The sequence below is a fragment of the Leopardus geoffroyi genome, chromosome B4 (genome assembly GCF_018350155.1).
Source record: "Leopardus geoffroyi isolate Oge1 chromosome B4, O.geoffroyi_Oge1_pat1.0, whole genome shotgun sequence".
In the NCBI taxonomy this organism is placed as follows: Eukaryota; Metazoa; Chordata; class Mammalia; order Carnivora; family Felidae; genus Leopardus; species Leopardus geoffroyi.
Window position 1 is genome coordinate 114,685,863 of NC_059341.1, and position 19,230 is coordinate 114,705,092.

At 41.0% G+C, this 19,230-nt stretch overlaps 1 long non-coding RNA gene across 1 annotated transcript; it reads left to right on the forward strand.

Annotated features, from left to right (window-relative positions):
• The first annotated feature begins 16,657 nt into the window (after positions 1–16,657).
• On the forward strand, positions 16,658–17,596 carry LOC123590059. The gene is made up of 2 exons (XR_006708585.1): positions 16,658–17,291; positions 17,478–17,596. It is a non-coding gene; the product is annotated as an uncharacterized LOC123590059 (long non-coding RNA).
• The last annotated feature ends 1,634 nt before the right edge of the window (positions 17,597–19,230 follow it).

The following is a 19,230-nucleotide window of genomic DNA, read 5'->3' on the forward strand; positions in this document are numbered from 1 at the left end:
TTAAGTGCCCCAGCACTCTTTTACAGTGAGTCTGTGACCTACCCAGAGAAGATGCTCAAATGTCACCGATTTCACTGATTACTGGATCTCTGTCCCTTTACCAAGCTTTATTTTTTTCTACATTGGATTTACGACTTCCTGATGTTATATTACATGTTTATTTTTAAATTTTTTTCAATCGTCTATTTTCCTTGCTGGAATAGAATCTCTAAGAGCCGGTTGCCTGTTTACCACCATCTACTTGGGCCCTCGATAGAGTGTGGCATGGAGCAGGTGTTAACAGCCATCTGTTGAAAGGATTAATTGTAGAATGGACATCTGGAAACAGTATTGATAACCACATTTAATAATTAAAAAGGATAACACCTGTAATCATTTGTTATTACTTTAAGTTTAAATTTAAAACATAAAGGCTGGTGGAAATTTCTACCAGTTTCTCGACTTACAAAACTCTGACTTCATGCTCCCTAATGTGACCCTGAACGCAAATGTTTTGGTAAAAAAAACAGCTGTTGGTGTCTATTTTCCCCAATGGTTATCTCATGGTTGGCCCATTTTTTAGATATTTTAAAAGAAAAACAAAAACAAACCAAAAAAAAAAAAATCCAAACTTTCCAACTTTTAGGCACCATGAGAAAACCTAATTTCATTTTGAATAGATGAAAAATTGTATCTTCGGAGAAACCTTTCAACAGTTCAACAACTAGGTCAGTCATTCTCTGTTGCTTTATAATCTCACATAAAATAGTAGCTAACTGGAATTTTAATTCATTTTTCCATTCACTTTAGTATTCTTTAGTAGATACCACATAATATAATGCAACAGAATGGAAAGATTAAGAAATCAGACCTTCTGGGTTATAAATCTGCAACCACTGTTTGTTTGATAGCTGTGTGAGTTTGAGCAAGTTACCTTTCCTCTAAAATTCTATTTCTTCATCTGGAAAATGGAAAACAGAGAAAATAACAAAAATTATAGCACCTAAGCCATGGGAGCAAATAAAATAATGTAAAACTAAAAAATAAACAGCAACAAAAATCTCCTTTAAGGATCTTTTAAAATAGGGCCTGGCCTTGAGTAGGTACTTGCTAAATGTTTTTTATTACTATTACCTCTTTCTTCATTTTAAGGTGTTTTTTTCCCCTAAGAGTTTAAAATTTCAACCTTCTTTGGTGTCAGTAACTTGAAACAAATTCAACACAGTTCTCCTGCTTAAAAATCCCAGCCCCTGTACTTAAAACATAAACCTTGAACCAACTAGGCTACATGAAAACCAAATTTACATGAGATATTGTAGACTAAAATAAAATAAAACAGTCTTCACCACAAGAAAATGAAATGCATTTCAAAAATTCTGTGTGTGTGTGTGTATGTGTGTGTGTGTGTGTGTGTGTGTGTGTGTGAAAGAGAGAGGCAAGAGAGATACCCTTTGGTTGTCTCCGTAAACTGGTTGCTATGATTAAGACTAAGTTTTCTAAAGAAGATGAGATAATAACAAAAGGCCTCTTTATGCTTAACTTTTATCAGGGGCAAAAAAGAAAGAGACAAAACAGCATGAAACAATGAGACCAAGTGATGAAAATTCATTCACAATGATTACTTTCAAGAGTAATTTCTCTAGGGTAATTCAGCGGCCTGTTACTATGGCTCTCCAGAGTGATAGCTAATGTAAATGAGACTACTAAAAGTGGATTATCATGGTAAGAATATACTCAACCAATAATGCAACAGAAATCCATCCAAAGCATTCGGGGAAAATTCAAAAGAAATGTCCTCCTTTTTTAATTTTTTTTTTTTTTTATTTAACTTAATAGCCTAAGACACACTTCTTCCCTGACTAATAACCAGCAGGCACTTAAAAGTATCCAGCCAGGAAAAAGAAAAACAAACTCGTTTGGATGAAATAGGAACCCACCTGGGTTGTCAGTATCTATGTTTGGTCCCAAGACTCAGATTCTAAGCCAGGTTCTTTGAAAGACTATGGTAAATGTCTCAAATTATTTTTACCAACTATTCTTTATCTCAGAAAAAGTAATGTTTCATGGGTGGGTTTCAGGAAATCCACAATGTATGAATTTCAAAAGCTTTTCTTGCAGATGTGTATGGCTCTCTCGAAATTGGGTTAAAAATAAAATTAAGTACCATGTAGTGTGAAAAAAAGCTTCTCTTTCACAAGCTCAGGCAAAGAGTCTTTGGAATGCTTGTCTTGAGTAGTTATTGTTTTTGCTTTGTAGATTCTTATACATTGGCTATTACAACTAGATTGGTTTTAAAACAGCCAGGGCCACTCTGCATGGAAATATTCGTGGAGTTAACTGGTTTACCAGTTTAAGTAATGGCTCTATGGGCAGGACCAAAGGAGGAGCACCAGGAAGGGGTGCAGCTGCCAGTTGTGTTCAGAAGAATACCCAGGGAGTGTCATGCAAAAGAAGACAAAGTTTAAGGGAAGTTTTGCATGAACAGAAGAGGCAGGCAAGTCTGTGTAGGACAGAGTCTCTTGTTTAGAATGACAGAAACAAAAGAGGGGATGTGAGAGGAAATATACTTTTCATAGACCAAATCTGCGGGTAGGAGAACTGGTTAAAAGAAAGGAAGTCAGGGGCGCCGGGGTGGCGCAGTCGGTTAAGCGTCCGACTTCAGCCAGGTCACGATCTAGCAGTCCGTGAGTTCGAGCCCCGTGTCAGGCTCTGGGCTGATGGCTCAGAGCCTGGAGCTTGTTTCCGATTCTGTGTCTCCCTCTCTCTCTGCCCCTCCCCCGTTCATGCTCTGTCTCTGTCTCAAAAACAAATAAATATTAAAAAAAAAAAAAAAAAAAGAAAGGAAGTCATCTTGGCTGAGGCTCATTGGCGAACTCTGCAACCAGTGAACTAGTAAACTAGTAAAGAAAACTGACTAGATTAATCTCATTAAGGACAGAAAGAGGAGTTGTGAGCGATTGTCTAGAAGTTACTGGGGTTTGATGTTAAAATTATTTTGAGATTGTTCCATTTGAAAGGAGACTGCACATGACATATTTTAAATTCCTTTCAAGCAAAGGATTAAACCAACCTATGAGTTGACTCAGAGAAACTTTAAAAGCATTACAACCCTATTCAAACTTTTATCTCATTCTTCTTACTTCTCATTCCATCATGGAACATCATGGAACATTCCATCGTGTCAGAGCAAAGGACTGAACAATTGCTTGGGCTCTTGTGGAAGGCAGCCTTCAAGATGGCCCCATGTGAGTGAGCTTTTCCATGTTCCCAAATTCCTCATCCTCTTCCTTATCCCCTTTGCCATTGTCAGTGACGACAATGTCTCTCTGCTCAGCCCTATAAGGTCCTGTCCCATTTATTAAAACCTACTTCTGGGAAAATGTTGAAAACTTGTCCAGTAATATCTGATTGGGTTCCTCTCTTAGAGAATGAAGCTAAACTTGCACTAGTAGAAGGAAGCTAAACTTGGGACTTTTGGGCATCAGTGAGCCAGAAAGTTATGAATTAATGGCAAGATTTATCACTTATTGATTGCCTAGTGTGTGCAGGCACCACCCTTTATATGTGCAGTGCGAGTGGTAGGACCAGTGGGACACATGCCTTTTAAGGAAGTGCTGTCTCATCCTATATAACCATGAAATTCAAGAGTCAGACATGATCTTTGGTTGTACTCAGTAGATTAGAGTACACAGTGGAAGATCCCAAGGGTCAGACAGAAATGTGCTCAACTTGGTAAGGAATACCCATACCAGGAAAAAATGGAACCAAGTCAGCAACATAAGCTAGCAAAATATTGACAGCATAGCCTAGTAGTTAGGAACCTAGACTCCAAACCCGACTGCTGGGTTCACTTCCTGCTAATGAGCTGTGCGGTCTTGGGGCACTCCTTAACCTCTTTGTGCCTTAATTTCTTCATCTGGAGAAGAAGGATGATGATGATGATGATGCTATTTACCTTACAGGCTTATTAAGAGCATCAAGTGAGTTCATAGTCATGAAGTGCTTAAAACTCTGCTCCAGAAGAGGTTGTTAATAAGTAAACATCTCAAAGACTGATTCACTCTCATCTAAACTACAGCTTTTGGTCACTGGAAGTGTACAAGCGCGGGGCTTCGGATATAAGCAGGCTCCATGAAGGCAAAGATGTTTGTCTATTTTGTTCTGCCCTTTGCCTAGATCAATACCTGGCATAGATCATACTAAAAAAAAATAGTTTCGAGTGAATTAAATGAACCTACCTCAGTAGTTACTCAGAAGAGTTTTGCATGTATCCAAATCTGGACAAAGTATCTCTCAGGAACTTTCCATCTTTAGGTTCTATGATTTCTTTACTGAAAATGCACTGAAATGGTACAATACTAAAAATGTGTCCAAATGATTTTCGACAAAATTATGTCTTCTTTCTCTCTTCTCTCCTCTCTTCTCTTCTCTTCTCTTCTCTTCTCTTCTTCTCCTCTCCTCTCCTCTCCACACCTCTCCTCTCCCCTTCTTCCTTCCTTCCTTCCTTCCTCCTTCCTCCTTCCTCTTTTCTTTTTTTTTCTAGCAGACCATTTCTATCCAATGAGTGCATTTTTCTAGTTAAAAGGCTAAAAAGGAACATAAAGTATACTCTCAATGGCCTCTAGTCATCTCCACATGTGTCTACTCAGTAACTTCTTTTACAGTTTCGTATCTCCAGGCCTTTCAGTTGGGTCAGGTTGGCATTTCACTGCCCTTTATGTGTGTGACAAGTGAAAACAAGGAAAGAGAAGAAACTCCAGTGAAGAAAACCAGAAATCGCACAGCAGTCTGAAGTGCTCTTCAGTGGGTCCCCACTCAACCTGCCTCATCAAGCCCCAGGGTCATCCCTTCGCTCACTTTATAGCCCATACCTGTGACAAGCTCACAATTCCTTTGTCAGGAAGAGCCCCGCCCGCACTTCCGGTCATCATTCCCAGGTAGACAGATAAGCAATCAATACATGCAAAGATGACTTGCTTCACCTGGGAGCTGAGGTGAGCTGTGAGTCCACTGCTTTCACACTGGGGACCCCTCTCCCAGCAACGAAGCCAGAAGAAAGTAGATGCCTCCCAAAATAGGTTGTCATGCTTCCCCCAAGAAGTCAGAATGGGACTACTCCCCTCTGCAAGGAACTGAGACAGACAATTCAGCTACTTAGGTCAATTTGAAAAATCCCGACCCCCACAGTATTAAATCATTGTAGCTGGAATGACGAAATAACTAATTTGCTGACAGTTGCTTGGACTGTCTGTAGACGTAAGAAAATGATACTTTTTATCGGGTCAAATCACTCTGCCTTTGGGGTTCTAAACCTACTCATATTCTCAAAGAAAAATATTCAGTTATAGCGTGGAAAAATATGATTATTCTTTTAATGTAATAGGCAACCAAGAGTTCTTTCCTCCAATTTTGACATTTAATGTATCAGAAATGGGTTTTGGAAAACTGTTTCCTGGGACGCCATCTCTGCCTGTAGGATTTTTCTTGAAAAATCTGGACTACAGAAGGAAATTCACAGCCTGAAATTTGACAGGCCATGGCATCCCACCTGTGTCTCACACCTAACAGAAGATGTTGCCACTGTTTCCTCCTCATGTGCCCTACCTGTTATGAATATTTGTTAAAATAAAAATATTAGGCAGTTTTTATTTTCTTTGCCCCTAATTATATGATCCCCTAAATTTGGCTCTAATTTAAAAATATTGGCAAATTAATAATGTTTTGTTTATGGGTTGGTACCTTAGCATTTTTCAGTTAAGACAGAGGTCTTACCATTCTCTCAAAGTTTTGTAAAACCGAAGATTCAGAGAATGTAAGAGATGATCCCAAGATCACACATAAGTAACAGCGGTGGGCTTTAGTTCATACCTATCTGTCATAACTCCTATGACATATTATGACTTTGGTGAGAAAGAGATCTTCAGTGACCTAAGTCAGGAGTCAGCAAATATTTTTTGTACAGGATGAGACAGTAGCATTTTATGCCGTGTGGGCCATATGGTCTCTGTCACAAATACTCAACTCCGCTGTGTAGTGCAAAAGCAACCATGGCAAAATACAAACGAATAAGTGTTTCTGTGTTTTTTTTTTTAATTTTTTTTTTTTTTCAACGTTTATTTATTTTTGGGACAGAGAGAGACACAGCATGAACGGGGGAGGGGCAGAGAGAGAGGGAGACACAGAATCGGAAACAGGCTCCAGGCTCTGAGCCATCAGCCCAGAGCCCGACGCGGGGCTCGAACTCACGGACCGCAAGATCATGACCTGGCTGAAGTCGGACGCTTAACCGACTGCGCCACCCAGGCGCCCCTCTGTGTTTTTTAAAAAGACCAAAAAAGGATTTAAAATTTTATTTACAATGGCAGGTGGCTGGAGTCTTGGTTCATTTGCATTTGGGACTCTTCATTTGGCCTGGGCTTTCTCATAGTAAGGTTGGGGTTGTAAGGATGAATGTTCTAAGAGGGAACCAGGATGAAACTTTAAGACATGGGTTTAAAGTTAATGTAGCATCATCTCCATTCTATTTTTTAGAAATGAGTTAAGTCCAGTCCGTATTCAAGGGGACTGGAATTGGACTCTCTCTTTTGACAAGAAGAATGTCAAAAAAATTGCACATATGGTTTAAAATTCCAAAGTGAACTTCATAGCCACAAATTATTTACATTTCTCCCACATGCAAAATACATCTGTGAATTCATTCCTTCCAGGACTCCCCAGTGTCTCATTAGGTTTAGGTTCAAGGTTCAGAATCTTTTCACCTAAATCAGATCTAGGTACAAATGAAGTCCCCTGGGTGAGTTTTCACCACTTTCTCAATTTGATACTTCTATGTGGTCTTTCCAAGTGGTGGACACACGATAAACGAATCTCTTACAGGAGACAAAACTTTCAGAGTGACTGCCTCAGGAGACACTGGCAGAGGGTGCATGGACTTTTCCTAGCTAGCCTCAGAGGTCACTGAGGATTTTCTTTCTAGCATTCTATTATCAAGGCAGTCACAAAAACCTAACGGGTTTAAAGGGGGATGGGGCATGAGCTCTCCCTCTGATACAGAATTTACAGACATGTTACTACCACTTGAGAAATGCTTTAAGGGCTATTAATTTTAGCAGGAAAGTCAATCCAAAATTCTAATGATGGAACTGATTTGTGCCATTGTTAGAAGCATCCCGCGTGTGAGGCAGTTGATCTGTGTGGACAGTCAGGAGAAAGAGATGGCACCCTTTTTTAAAGAGTTGATGACATCTCCACTTGAAGATGTGATCAGGAGAGAAAAGTGGAGGCGATCTAGAGAAAGTGAAGATATCAAGTTCTTAACACATACATAGATCCATATTTTTAGGGAAGTTAGACAAAGTTATTTAGAACAAGGAAGGTTGAAAGCGATACTCTCCTTTCAGAGTTAGGGACACTCCATGGTGTAACACTATGTTCCAAGAATATCAGCTTTGCAGAATGTGCTTTATTGGAGGCAGGCAGGATATTCCCTACTGCACAGTGATCCATATCTTCCTGCCCCGACCTACAAATGCAAATAGGGAGCTTGTTCTGAATTCTTGTTGCTGTTCAGAAAGTTACAGGGCATAATTCTTTATGTCTTCTTTATTTCTATTCTTGATGGAAGCCAACCAAGGATTCAGTTATATCATAATTTAATGTTTATTTTTCTTTCTTCTGAAAATCCCATAACTTGTGTACAGGAACAACCAAGTTAAGGGTCATAACAGAGATTAGGGAGGCAATATAGAGTCAAGACACCTGAAGTTTGCTCCTCTATTCTTGGGCTACTTTAATTGGTGTTGCTGAGCTCCATTTTCTTCTTATGTGTATAAAGGCTAGTGGATATTTACTTTGACTAGATTTATTTCTGTAAACAATGCGTATGGGACTTGGATTAAGAAGCAAATAGAACACAGAAAATATCTTTGAACTGATTCTTCTAAGCCTTCTCATGGTGCTACCTTTGTGGGATTAGGTAGGTGAAATTATTATTTTTTTTCCTTTCCTCTCCATCTTTCAAGTGGTCTAGTTTTTGTTTCTTGTTTTTGTTTTTGTTTTGTTTAATGTTTAAACCATCATTAGATTTAGCCTAACCTCAGAAAACAATGCTATCTGGAACATTCCACTTTTAAGGAGGTTTTCATTTCTCTGAGGGTAAGTATTGGGTCTGTGACTCTGAGAGCAGCCCTCTAGCATCAGCTGTTGCTTCGTATCTTTACACTCTTGACCTCCACCTTTTTTTGCACTTATGTGGACCATTTTGCATTGCCGTTTATGTTTACAATGGCTTTGTCTTTCTTCTCCATCTATGTACCACATGCCCTGCAATCCCTGATGTACGTGTAGGTACTCAATAAATATTTGAAAAATGAATGTATTTGTTTTTCCAGCCCCTTCCCAAATGCCTGTATGTATTAGGTCTGGGTTAGAGGTTGAAGATGGTGATGTTTCTAAACTGAGTACAAACACAGAAGCTCTTGTTTCTGCCATTTCGAGAAAGTCATGTGAGTGCTGGCAATCAGATGAGATGGGGCTGGCGGATGCTTCAAGGCCAGTCTATTCTACAGGACCCCAGGGAGCGCACTGGGCTGCCCTTCATCCCACACAGCTGCAACATGAGTGGCCAGGGTTGTTTACCAAGCCTGATTCATTTCCCATCTCTGACCCACTGACTCTCTAATCCACTGATATCAGGTCACTACATATTTTAATCTCACTCAGTTTCCAGGAAAAGACCTGCTGTCATAATCAGTTCTCAGCTAAGGAGTGAAAGCCATGATATGAAAGTCCAGCATTCTGTGACAAACAAACTTGGATCAGGCCAGGATTGCTTAAATGTCATTGTGAAATCCACGGGCAGCATTTGCATACATTTCCTTAATGATGACCTGTTAGATTTGGCTTCTTTAAGCTACAATCAACTGAGAACATTCCATTGTTGGGAATCTTTTATCTGCTAATCAATCTAGCTTGGCAGATCTTGTTATTCCTTATTATATTTAAAACTATTCAAGTAAACAATAAGTGATCTTTCAGGGAAATGCTGTAAGGGAGGCTGCTTTTGGAGAAGGCCTCTTTATAGTTCTATTTCTGATATCTAATCAGTTCTGTTCCCTCTAAACAATTAGCAAGATTGTTCTATTGCTCAAATGACCTCATTTGGGACGGGGATTTTCCCCTTTGGCTTCTTCCTCTTTAATTTCTATTTTTAATAAATGTAAGTACAATAAGGACTTACAGCGCTGATCTTCCCTATAGTTGGTACTGTCCCTATAGCTGTAGAGGTGTTGTGGGCATTCTGTGTTCACAGTCGGGATTCTTACCAGTTCTTGACGTTACCTTGCGGAAGCACAGACCGAGCGCAGAGAGAGAACAAGACATCTGAGTCTCACTCTTTCCTGAAGTACAAAGGCTTTATGGAGTGGTCAGTAGCAGCAATTTGCTTTAGACTCAGATAGACCTGAGTTCCAATCCCCCCAAGTCAAGCCACTTGGGTAAGTGACATCTCTTTAGGATTCTCAATGCAGGCGTCTTTCTAGGAGGGTAATTCCCATCTTCTGGGGCATTATCTAGCTAAATGAGATAGTGCTGGTGAGGTATTTAGCACAGACCCAGGAGCATAATGAGTTCTATCAGTAGAATCCATTATTATTACATCCCAATTAATGTGTGTCTTCTGTGATTCTACCGGGGAAAAGGATTCAACACCCTCTTGAAATAAGAGATTTGACATCAGATATTTCAGGAATTATTTCCAGGTTCATGAGGTCCCTTTTTGAGGCTTTGCAACTACAGACTATGCCATTTTGGCAGGCTGGCTTCAGTGGTGTGGGTCATTTTTGGGTTTCTCCACATCCCAGAACCGTCCTCTCTCTACCCACTATAGACACATTTAGAGTTCCTGTCAGAGGCCGTGCTAATGAAATGAAATAACACAGGCTTTGTTAGCCAGAGGTCTAGGCGACCATGGGGAATTTAGTAACATCTCTGAGCCTCTATGCTCTCAGTTGTAAAAGAAGTTTTAAGCCTTGCTCTGAAGGGAGGTCATGAGTGTAAAAGAGAAGAAATGAGATCATTATGTAAAAATTTTAGTTAACACTGAGCAATGTATGAGAAGCACAATAAAGAGAATCTAGTATGTCTCATTTATTCCCACTTGTAAATGTTACTTCCCTTCTCCCCCATCTTCATGGCACAGGTCACTAGTGTTTGGAGCGCTTAAACGGTAGTTGGTAATTCTCCCTTAGGGGAAGACAATAATGATGCTGAGTTGGTCTCAACCACAGTAAACCTTTGCCCAGAGAGAAAAATAAAGTCTGCTAGCAAAAAGCTGGCACCCTCCCTTACCAGCCTTCAGCAAAGACCTGATTCCCATGGGCAAAATGAGTAATTGCTACAGGAAAATAGGCCATGTGCATTTATATAGTGAGAGGTGTTTTATGGGATTAGGTGGGTGATGAAAAAGTAATCACTATAATAATTTTATAACCTAGACATAAAAGAGAAAGAGTTGAGAAAGACCAGTTCTCTTGTTAAATATTTGCCATTTAATGTCTTTTTATCTTCGGGCAAGTCAGTATATGTTCTTATAAATCAGCAAGAAGTAGACTCAGATATTTGAGAGGAGGAATGGATTTTAGATGCCATGTGACACAATCTGCCTTTCACAGAGAGGAATCAACCCAAGACCAGGGAGGATGGGTGAACGTGTCCAAGGTCAGGCACCGCCATTTGTTTTGACTACCTCTAGAGAGATCTCTTGACACACACTGCCTCTCTCTGGCAAGTGAGGTAAGAGTTGCCCAACTGAATTCTGACGCAAGGTCAGCTATAAATGCCGGTGGCAGTCACCTTCTCTTTTATTATTGAGAAAATATTCATCTGAACTTATTATCAGAACACAGAGACTGAGAGAGAAGGAAAATATATTTTTTCGCATGTCAGAAAGCCGGGGCTAAGAGAACATCCACATTTTGGAGAAAGATGGGATAATAAATTGCCACGACATACAGACTTCTCATGAGTTGTCTGTGAAATCCTGGCTTCTTGAAAACAAACCAAAGCAGCAGAGAATAAAATCCATAACCGTGTGCTTCTTGTGTGGGTGTGTTGGCCTGAACATAGATATGATTGCATCACAGAAATGATCCACTGGAAAGAAGAGTGCCCTGTTTCTCAACAAAGGGAGACAAGGAAAGAAACCAACATTTATTGAGCTCTCCTTGTTCCCGGAAGCATTTGCAAATGGCAGCGTGAGGATTTGAACCAAGATTCAACTAAGTTTTAAACCCGGGTTCTTTCCCAATAAGTCAAAGCAATGTCCCAACTCCAACCTACTCCTGGGATCCTGCCAAGCAAGCTTCTCTTCCAGCAGGGTGATTATAGTTTCCACGGAATTGTGGACAGGGTTGGGGGAAAGGCCAGTAGTTCCAACGTGCTTGGCATGAAGGCTGTGTCTACAGGAACTAATCCAGACACAGTAGTCATCACAGTTGATTGATCAGGGAAGTCGATTTTAGTAAACACAAATCTGCAGGCATCCTCATCACACAATAATGTAGAAAGACTAAGCTGATCGGTGAGACTAATAGCTAAGGTCAAACCTTGTTTTGGAACCTCAATGTTTATTAAGATAAGAGAGAGGAGAAGCTTGGCCGAACACGACTGCCAACAGTTAAGAGGGAGATTCATAGGGAGGGAATTCCCCTTAAAACGACAAACCAAATATTTCAAGACTAAAATTTTGATGACACAATATATGGAGGATAGCCAATTCCCATATTATGAAAGGAATACATTAATAACTCATTCTTTAAAAACAAAACACAGTCCAAACTTTATACCCGAGCCTTCTCCCACCTTGTAGAATCATTGAATTCTAAGTATTCCTGTCCATCTTCCTTCCTCTGAGAAACAGCATGTGCCTCCGAAAAATACATTCCCTAGGAGTCCAGAAGTGGAGAGTTTTGGGTGCTCACTGTTCAAGGCCACTTAGTGGACCTGAGCCTTAACAAGTTGGAACTTGTTAATATTCACTGACCATTTACAAGGTGACATTCACCGTTTATAGTACAGGAGACTTGAGACTCTTACTCAACTCCCCTAACCCTCAGCATTTTCTTCTGTGAAACTGGCAATGATAAAGCCTACTTCATAAGCTTAAGCCTGCATATTAGAAGGGATGACATATATAAAGCACTTAGCACATACTCTGACCCACAAAATACAGATTCGTAGGACAATGGTTAGAGCATAGCAGAGCCTAGTGATGCTGAAGGTTGACTCCCATCCTACTGATTGTCTCTCAGGCTTCTAGGACACCTTGACTAAGGCCTTAGACCCTGGATCTTAAGGGAAAGCTAAGTCTCTGCTGGAAAGACTTGATGTACCTTGCATTTTTATTCTGTGTAGGTAGAAATTAATCTCTTCCCCCTGTCTTACATTGTGAGCTGGCCGTTCCCATCTCCTGATCTCTAGCCCCCAGATCTCTTGCGTTAGTTTCCCTCTCATAGTTCCTGCCCAGGTCATATTTCACAGTTCTGTTTTTTTCACAGCTGCTCTTAATTAATTCAAAATTTCCCAGGTTTTCTTTCAGGCCTTATTTTGTCTTCTCCAACACTTCTCTTAAACTGTAACCTTTGTCCCCAAACACCCGGGCTCCACGTTGATTCTTCAGTTTTCCACACTTCTTACCCTAAACAATTACATGAGCATAAGTGAGCTTCTAAACATAGGTGGGTGGAAAGTTGGATGGAAAGTTGGGATATGTATGTGTTATTCATTCATTCATTCATTCATTCCTCATACACTACTTATTGAACACTGTCAGTATTTTTTTAAATTTCAGAGGATATGTATATCAATAAAAAATACTTCCAGTCCTCAAGAAACTTAATCTGAAGGGAGTCACACAAACATTTTAGTAAAATATATCATAAGGTTTATAATAAATCAGTGGTTCTCAACATTGGCTGCGCATTAGAATTACCTGGATTCATTAAACAGAGAAGCCTGATCCCAGCCCGGACAGGTGTAATCAAGCTCCCTGAGGAGGGCCTGGGAATTGGTGTATTTGATAGCTTTTCTGGTGACTCCATTGCTCAGCCAGGTTTGAGAATCTCTTGGACAGAGAGAAGCATGGGATGTTTTGAGAACACAAGGAAGAAGCTCTTATCCTACCTGATCAGCTACCAAAGGCTTCCAAGGGGAGACAGCACAGTTCAATCTTAGCAGGGGGGCTGTCCAGCTGAATATACGAGAAAGATAATTTCCAAGCACAAAGGAACAAGGTGAGTTCATAGAACTGCAAATAATTCTGAATAGAGCGTAGAGAGTGCTAAAGTATTTGGACTCTATCTGGCAACGAAAGGGGAGCCATTGAAGGACCATAGCAGGGAAATTGTATGATTAGTCTCAGGCACATCTGAAAGGCCAAGACATCAACTGGGGAGGGAATTTTACTTTCATCGTAACTTTACTCCCGAAAGAACTATCTCCCCTTTAATAAAACCTTCAAAACTGTTGGCACCTCCCTTGGTTTCAGACATTACAAACAGGAAACTCTACCCATGAGCTAACCTTTGCCCCATCCTTTCCTGAAACAAAGAACAGCTGTTCTCCCACTTGGATATGCCTGGAGTAAAGGAGGGCCCCTTGGTATTCTCAGCTGACTGCAAATAAATGACTGGGCTTCACACAGATTAGTCACCGGTACATGCAGATGACTGCAGAGTCAAATGCATAAAAACATTTTAGTTTTTAAAAGTGTTTTGTCTCTGATAGGGTGCTGTCACCAATGGTGGGGGGGGGGCAGGGATCATAGCTGCTAGAGAGGAAATACAATTCATTCCCTGGAAGAAGAGGGTCTGAACTTTATTTAAAAAATGGAGGAGTAATGATACTTTGAGCGCTCTTCCCTTATTTTCAGTACATCAGCCCGTTCACTCATCAACCAAGCCTTTGGAATTGCTTTAGCTTTGTTTGTGGTTGTGGATGTTACGTCGGTTTTCGTTTTGGGCTTGATTTTTTGCTTTAAATCTAAGATACACTATCAGTTTAATGACAATATTTCAGGGCAGAAAAAGAGGAAGAGAAAGGAGAAGGGGAGAGGAAAGAGGAAGAGGATGAAGAAGAAGAAGAGGAGGAGGGGAAAAAAAGGGGGGGGAAGAGAAGGAAAGATTAAATTTGCAGTGTTTTGACTGTACAATACTCTGATTCTAAAAAGGTTGAAATATACGTGTGGGGGCAGGGATGGGGAAAGGGTCACCCTGTAATAAAAATGCCCAGGAGGAAAACCAAAGATTGTTAAAGGAACTAGGAATTGTACTATCAATGGCTTCCAAAGCTTTGGAAGACAGAGAAATCTGAGGCCCAGAAAGACTGGGAGATTTGCTTCAGGTTGTAGAAGGAGTTCCTTGATAATGAAGTCAGAACCAGAAACCTTAATCTCTCAACCTCAAGTTTGGTTTGCTTTCCATGGAATACTCCAAAAAATTTCTGAGAAGACGAAAATAGTGGCATGATTTCCCCTCGTATTCATAGCTGAGGAAAGTAGTCAGAGATAAAGAATGTAAATAGGGAAAATATATCATAACTAAGTATAGGCTCGCAAAGCAACAAGCGAAAGACGTGGCCCTCCATTCTCAAAGAGCCCTTTTGTTAATTTACTGAATGGCTGTTATCTTGAATCTGTGACACTCGCATATCAAATTGCGTTTGGTGTGTCAAAATGACTGGTTTTACTCGTTCTTTGGTTCCTAAGGCTAATTATTATATTTAACACCTTTTGATATGCTAAGTGAGGCTAATAAGAGCTGGATTCCTCATGGGTTTATTAGTCATCACCATCATCTCACATATGTAAATTTTTTGCTACTTTCAAAGTGTCAATAAATGATTATATTTGAGCCTTATAAGAACATCATAATGCAGCTTTTACCTTAGTATAAATCTATACTTAATTGGCAGAATGCTGGTGAAACATACGGTATCGGACCACATTGTTTCAAGTCCTTCCTGTGTCACTCGCCGGCTATGCAGCCTTGAGTAAGTTCCTCAACCCATTCTGTGCCTCGGTGCCTCATCTGCAATATGTAGCCATAGGAATAGCTGTCACATGCACCTGCTTTGAAAACTGCATAGGGTACGGGCCACTGGGTGGCTCAGTCGGTTGAGCCTCTTGACTTCAGCTTAGGTCATTATTTCATGGTCTGTGAGTTCGAGCTCTGCATCACTGCTGTCAGCGTGGAGCCCGCTTTGGATACTTTGTCCCCCCCTCTCTCTGCCCCTCCCCTCCTGCTCACGCTCTCTTTCTCAAATATGAATATATATATATATATATATGTATATGAATTGCATGCAGTAATCCACACAAAGTAAGTCACCTGCTATATTCTAACTATCCTATATTGTTAGCTACACTATCCATTCATAAATGATATATGGCGGGCCTCTAGCAACTCACAATTAACGAATGCGTATTATGTACCAAATATCCTTCTAACAATTTCATAAGTGGTAACTCATTTAATGTTCATAATGACTGTTTGAGGTAGGAACAATTATTACTATCTCTGTTTTACAAATGAGAAAATTGAGACACAGAAAAAAGTCACTTGTCCAAAGTCTCACAGCCGACAGATTGTAAAGCCCACACTCCAACTCAGTCTGGTTCTAAGCTCTGCTTTGCTGCCTTCTGGGACGGGCTGTGTGAGGCACAGGGGCAGTGAAAACCACACAGTCGTGCCCTCAGGGAGCTTACTGAAAACCAATGCAGTGTGATGAGCCCTGAGAAAGGCCAGCCCTCTGCACGGTGGTGGCACAGAAGAGAGAGTTCTGAACTCTTCCTGGGAGCTTGGAAAAGTATCCACTAATTCCAGCCCTCCTATTATTCAGACACCAAGCCAAGAATCCCAGTGTTACCAAACCTCACGGTCCTTCCCATGACCCTTGGTTCCCTCTGCTGAAAACTCACACCCAGATTCCAGGTCCCTGATCATCTTTATACACCAGCTCAGTCATTTTCATGATAACCTTTCTAACGTCCTAAATTTCCTCTCTGTGGGTTGCCAAGCAAATACATTCTTGGCACTCAGCGAGAACTCCTGTTCAAAATGCCACACATTACAAAGTCGATGATTCAACACACATTTCTTGAGCGCACCCAACCCGTAAGTTGCAGTGCTAGAAATGAATTCACACTCTTTTTATGCTACCATGCCATCTTTCCCGAGAGTGAGACCTGTGTTTCTTCTGTGCCTACTTTCTCATACGTATATTATGATTTCTGCTATTGCAAAACAGGACGTTGTTTAACCAAGTTCTTATGGGAGGAAGCACGGCCCAGCAAGCAGAACAATGATTTGAAAGTCCTGGGTTCTATTTTCAGCTCCAGTGTTGACTGGCTGTGCATTCAGCCCTAGGAAGGTCAAAAGCAGAATGGCCTTGTGTCGATGACTTTTTCTGTATGTACAGCTCTGGATGGAAAACAAATCAGGCATCTGGCTCTCAGCCTTGAAGAGCTATGGTCTTTGGAGAATAGATGTGTAGTCACACTTTGTTTTCCTTTTTAAAGCAAAAGAACAGAACAAACTCTCTGAGGGGAGAATGCGCTGGCAGAAACTAGAAGAGAGAAACCAAATAACGTTTGAAACAATCTGGGGGTTAAGGGATTGTCTCAACCATTCAAATCAAAGAAGGCTCTTCAGGGTAAGTTGGAGTTGTCTGCCTTTGAAAATGGAAGGGGCTAAGGTGTGAAAGATTTCTCCAAACTTGGACAACAGTAGGAGTCCAGAACGCCGTCTGTAGGGGCAGCAAGAATGCCAGTGGGTAAGTCTTGTGGGCAAACTGGGAAGCACAGGCTTGCTCGAGAGCGGTCTGCTGCTCCCCAGCACCAGCTGCTTGTCATGTGGAGAAGTAGGCCATTGTTGCCTGAATAGCTCAGCCTTTAAGAGAAATTAAACAGAAATTTGTCATTAAAGTTCTTGGTTTTTAAATGATGGAACCTAGTCAACTTTTAAAGAGGCACTGAGTAGCCAAAGCCAAGCATATCGTATGTGGGCAATGTGCTTTCCATGTCTCTTCCACCTGCAGAGGGGATGCCTGGACGTGAGGCAGAGAGTTGACATTCAGTATGAACTGCCTTTTCTTTTTATAACTGAGACTCCTAACTCTAGTATCATTTCTCATGGTTTAATGTGTTTGGGCTCATTTGGAGCCAACGCTGACAATGGAAGATGGCTGAGCAAACAAAGGTATTGTTGTAAACGTCAAACACAATCAAAGCCAAAGGACGAGAACAAGCCCTAGCATGGGTAAGTATTTATAGGGGAAATTAATTTGTTGTCTGATGGCCATGAACTGGGCAGTAGAGCAAAGTGAGCCTTTTACAAGCGATATTCCATCTCCGTCCGCATTCTAATGGTTGTAAAACTCACCATATGAAGCTAATAATTGGTGCATAAAACTAATACTTTCCATTTTTTTCTCTTATTTTGTAGGCTTTACGCATTATAAAAAACATGATTAAGTCTTGGCGGTTATATTCCTGGCTGGTTCTTATTTCAGCTTTGGTTCCTCTTGCTCATTCCTCATAAATATTATTAGTGTGGATTGTGTACATTAAGTCATCTTCAATGGGAAATTAAATGGAGCAATTTCTCTCATCTAAGTGTTTCAGAAGAGGCCCGATATAGGTGGTGCCAACGAGCCTCACAAAGCTAGGTGGTGGCTTACCTATTGAAGGGGACTCCTGAGAGGTTATGGAGGCATTCCACCCACGTTACCACACTGGCAATCTCTAACCCATCAAGCAAGACTTTAAGAAAGCTGGCACTGAGGATTACTTGGAAGTTGTAATCAATTTAGTAAGTGCCCTCATCCTCATTCTCCAATGCCATTAGATGCGTTTCTTCCTTAACACAAACCAAAAGAGAGATTTGTCAGTGAAACCACTGGGAGAGTTTGATATATGTCTTCTGGACTTTATGAGACATAGGAACTGATGTCTGACTCATACTTGAAAACACAGAGGACTGTGGCCTGAACTACTTTTTTCTGGGGTCTACGACCAAGATATATTAGGAGTAATTAGCACTTCCACAATTTGGTGGGGCAAATAAAGACCCTACTTAAGAAAGGTGGATTGGGTCATCATGGGAAAGATTGTCTGGAAGGGTGACATGACCCCATGAGTGGGGATGTGCCACTAGAAGCCAAGAGAATGAAGAAGACATAACTGGCTAGTCTGAGAAGGCTTAACTACAGTCAGCAGAGCAATTACTGCACGACATCCTATAATGTAGACAAAGGGAGGTATCTTAAAAAAAAAAACCAAAAAAAAAAAACCCACCTCACCAAATGTCCCAAGAGAGCAAAGTCAAACTACATTCAGAGTCCACTACATTCAAAGGATCACAACAGATTTATAATAACACCAGTCGGGACACCTGGGTGGCTGAGTCAGTTAAGCGATCGACTTCGGCTCAGGTCACGATCTCACAGTTGGTGATTTCGAGCCCTGCATCGGGCTCTGCGCTGACAGCTCCCAGCCTGGAGCCTGCTTTGGATTCTGTGTCTCCCTCTGTCTCTGCCCATCCCCTCCCCCTTTCTCTCTCCCTCTCTCTGTCTCAAAAATAAGCATAAAAATTTATAATAACAGGGGCACCTGGGTGGCTGAGTCGGTTAAGCTCCCGACTTCGACTCAGGTCATGATCTCAAGGTTATGGGTTCGAGCCCCATGTCAGGCTCCATGCTGACAGCTCAGAGCCTGGAACCTGCTTTAGTTTCTGTGTCTCCCTCTTTTTCTGCCCCTCTCCTGCTCATGCTCTGTCTCTCTCTCTCTCAAAAATAAATAAAACATTTTTAAAAAAATTATAACATGAGTCAAGTTTACTCCACTTTTCCATCTTCCCCTTGCTTGCCCAACTTTCCCTGTCTCTGGAGAGAACAGAAACCACAGCCATGGAAGGGGGCAACAATACAAAGAGAAGGAAGTGAGGAAATCAGCCTGGCCCCTTCTCCTAGTCCCAGATTTCCAACACGAGTGATAACAGAGCTGTGAGAGGAAACGGCTAAGGTTTATATGGATTAGACTTTCTACTGCACCAGACTTTTCACTACCTTAAAAAAAAGTAGGGCTTGGGGATTTGTTTTGTTTTAATTTATCACCTGTTGGTAACTAGGAAAGCCAATGGAGAACTTCCCAGAGTTTTACTGCTTAGTGGAACCTGGGGGTTGAAGGTGAATATCAGT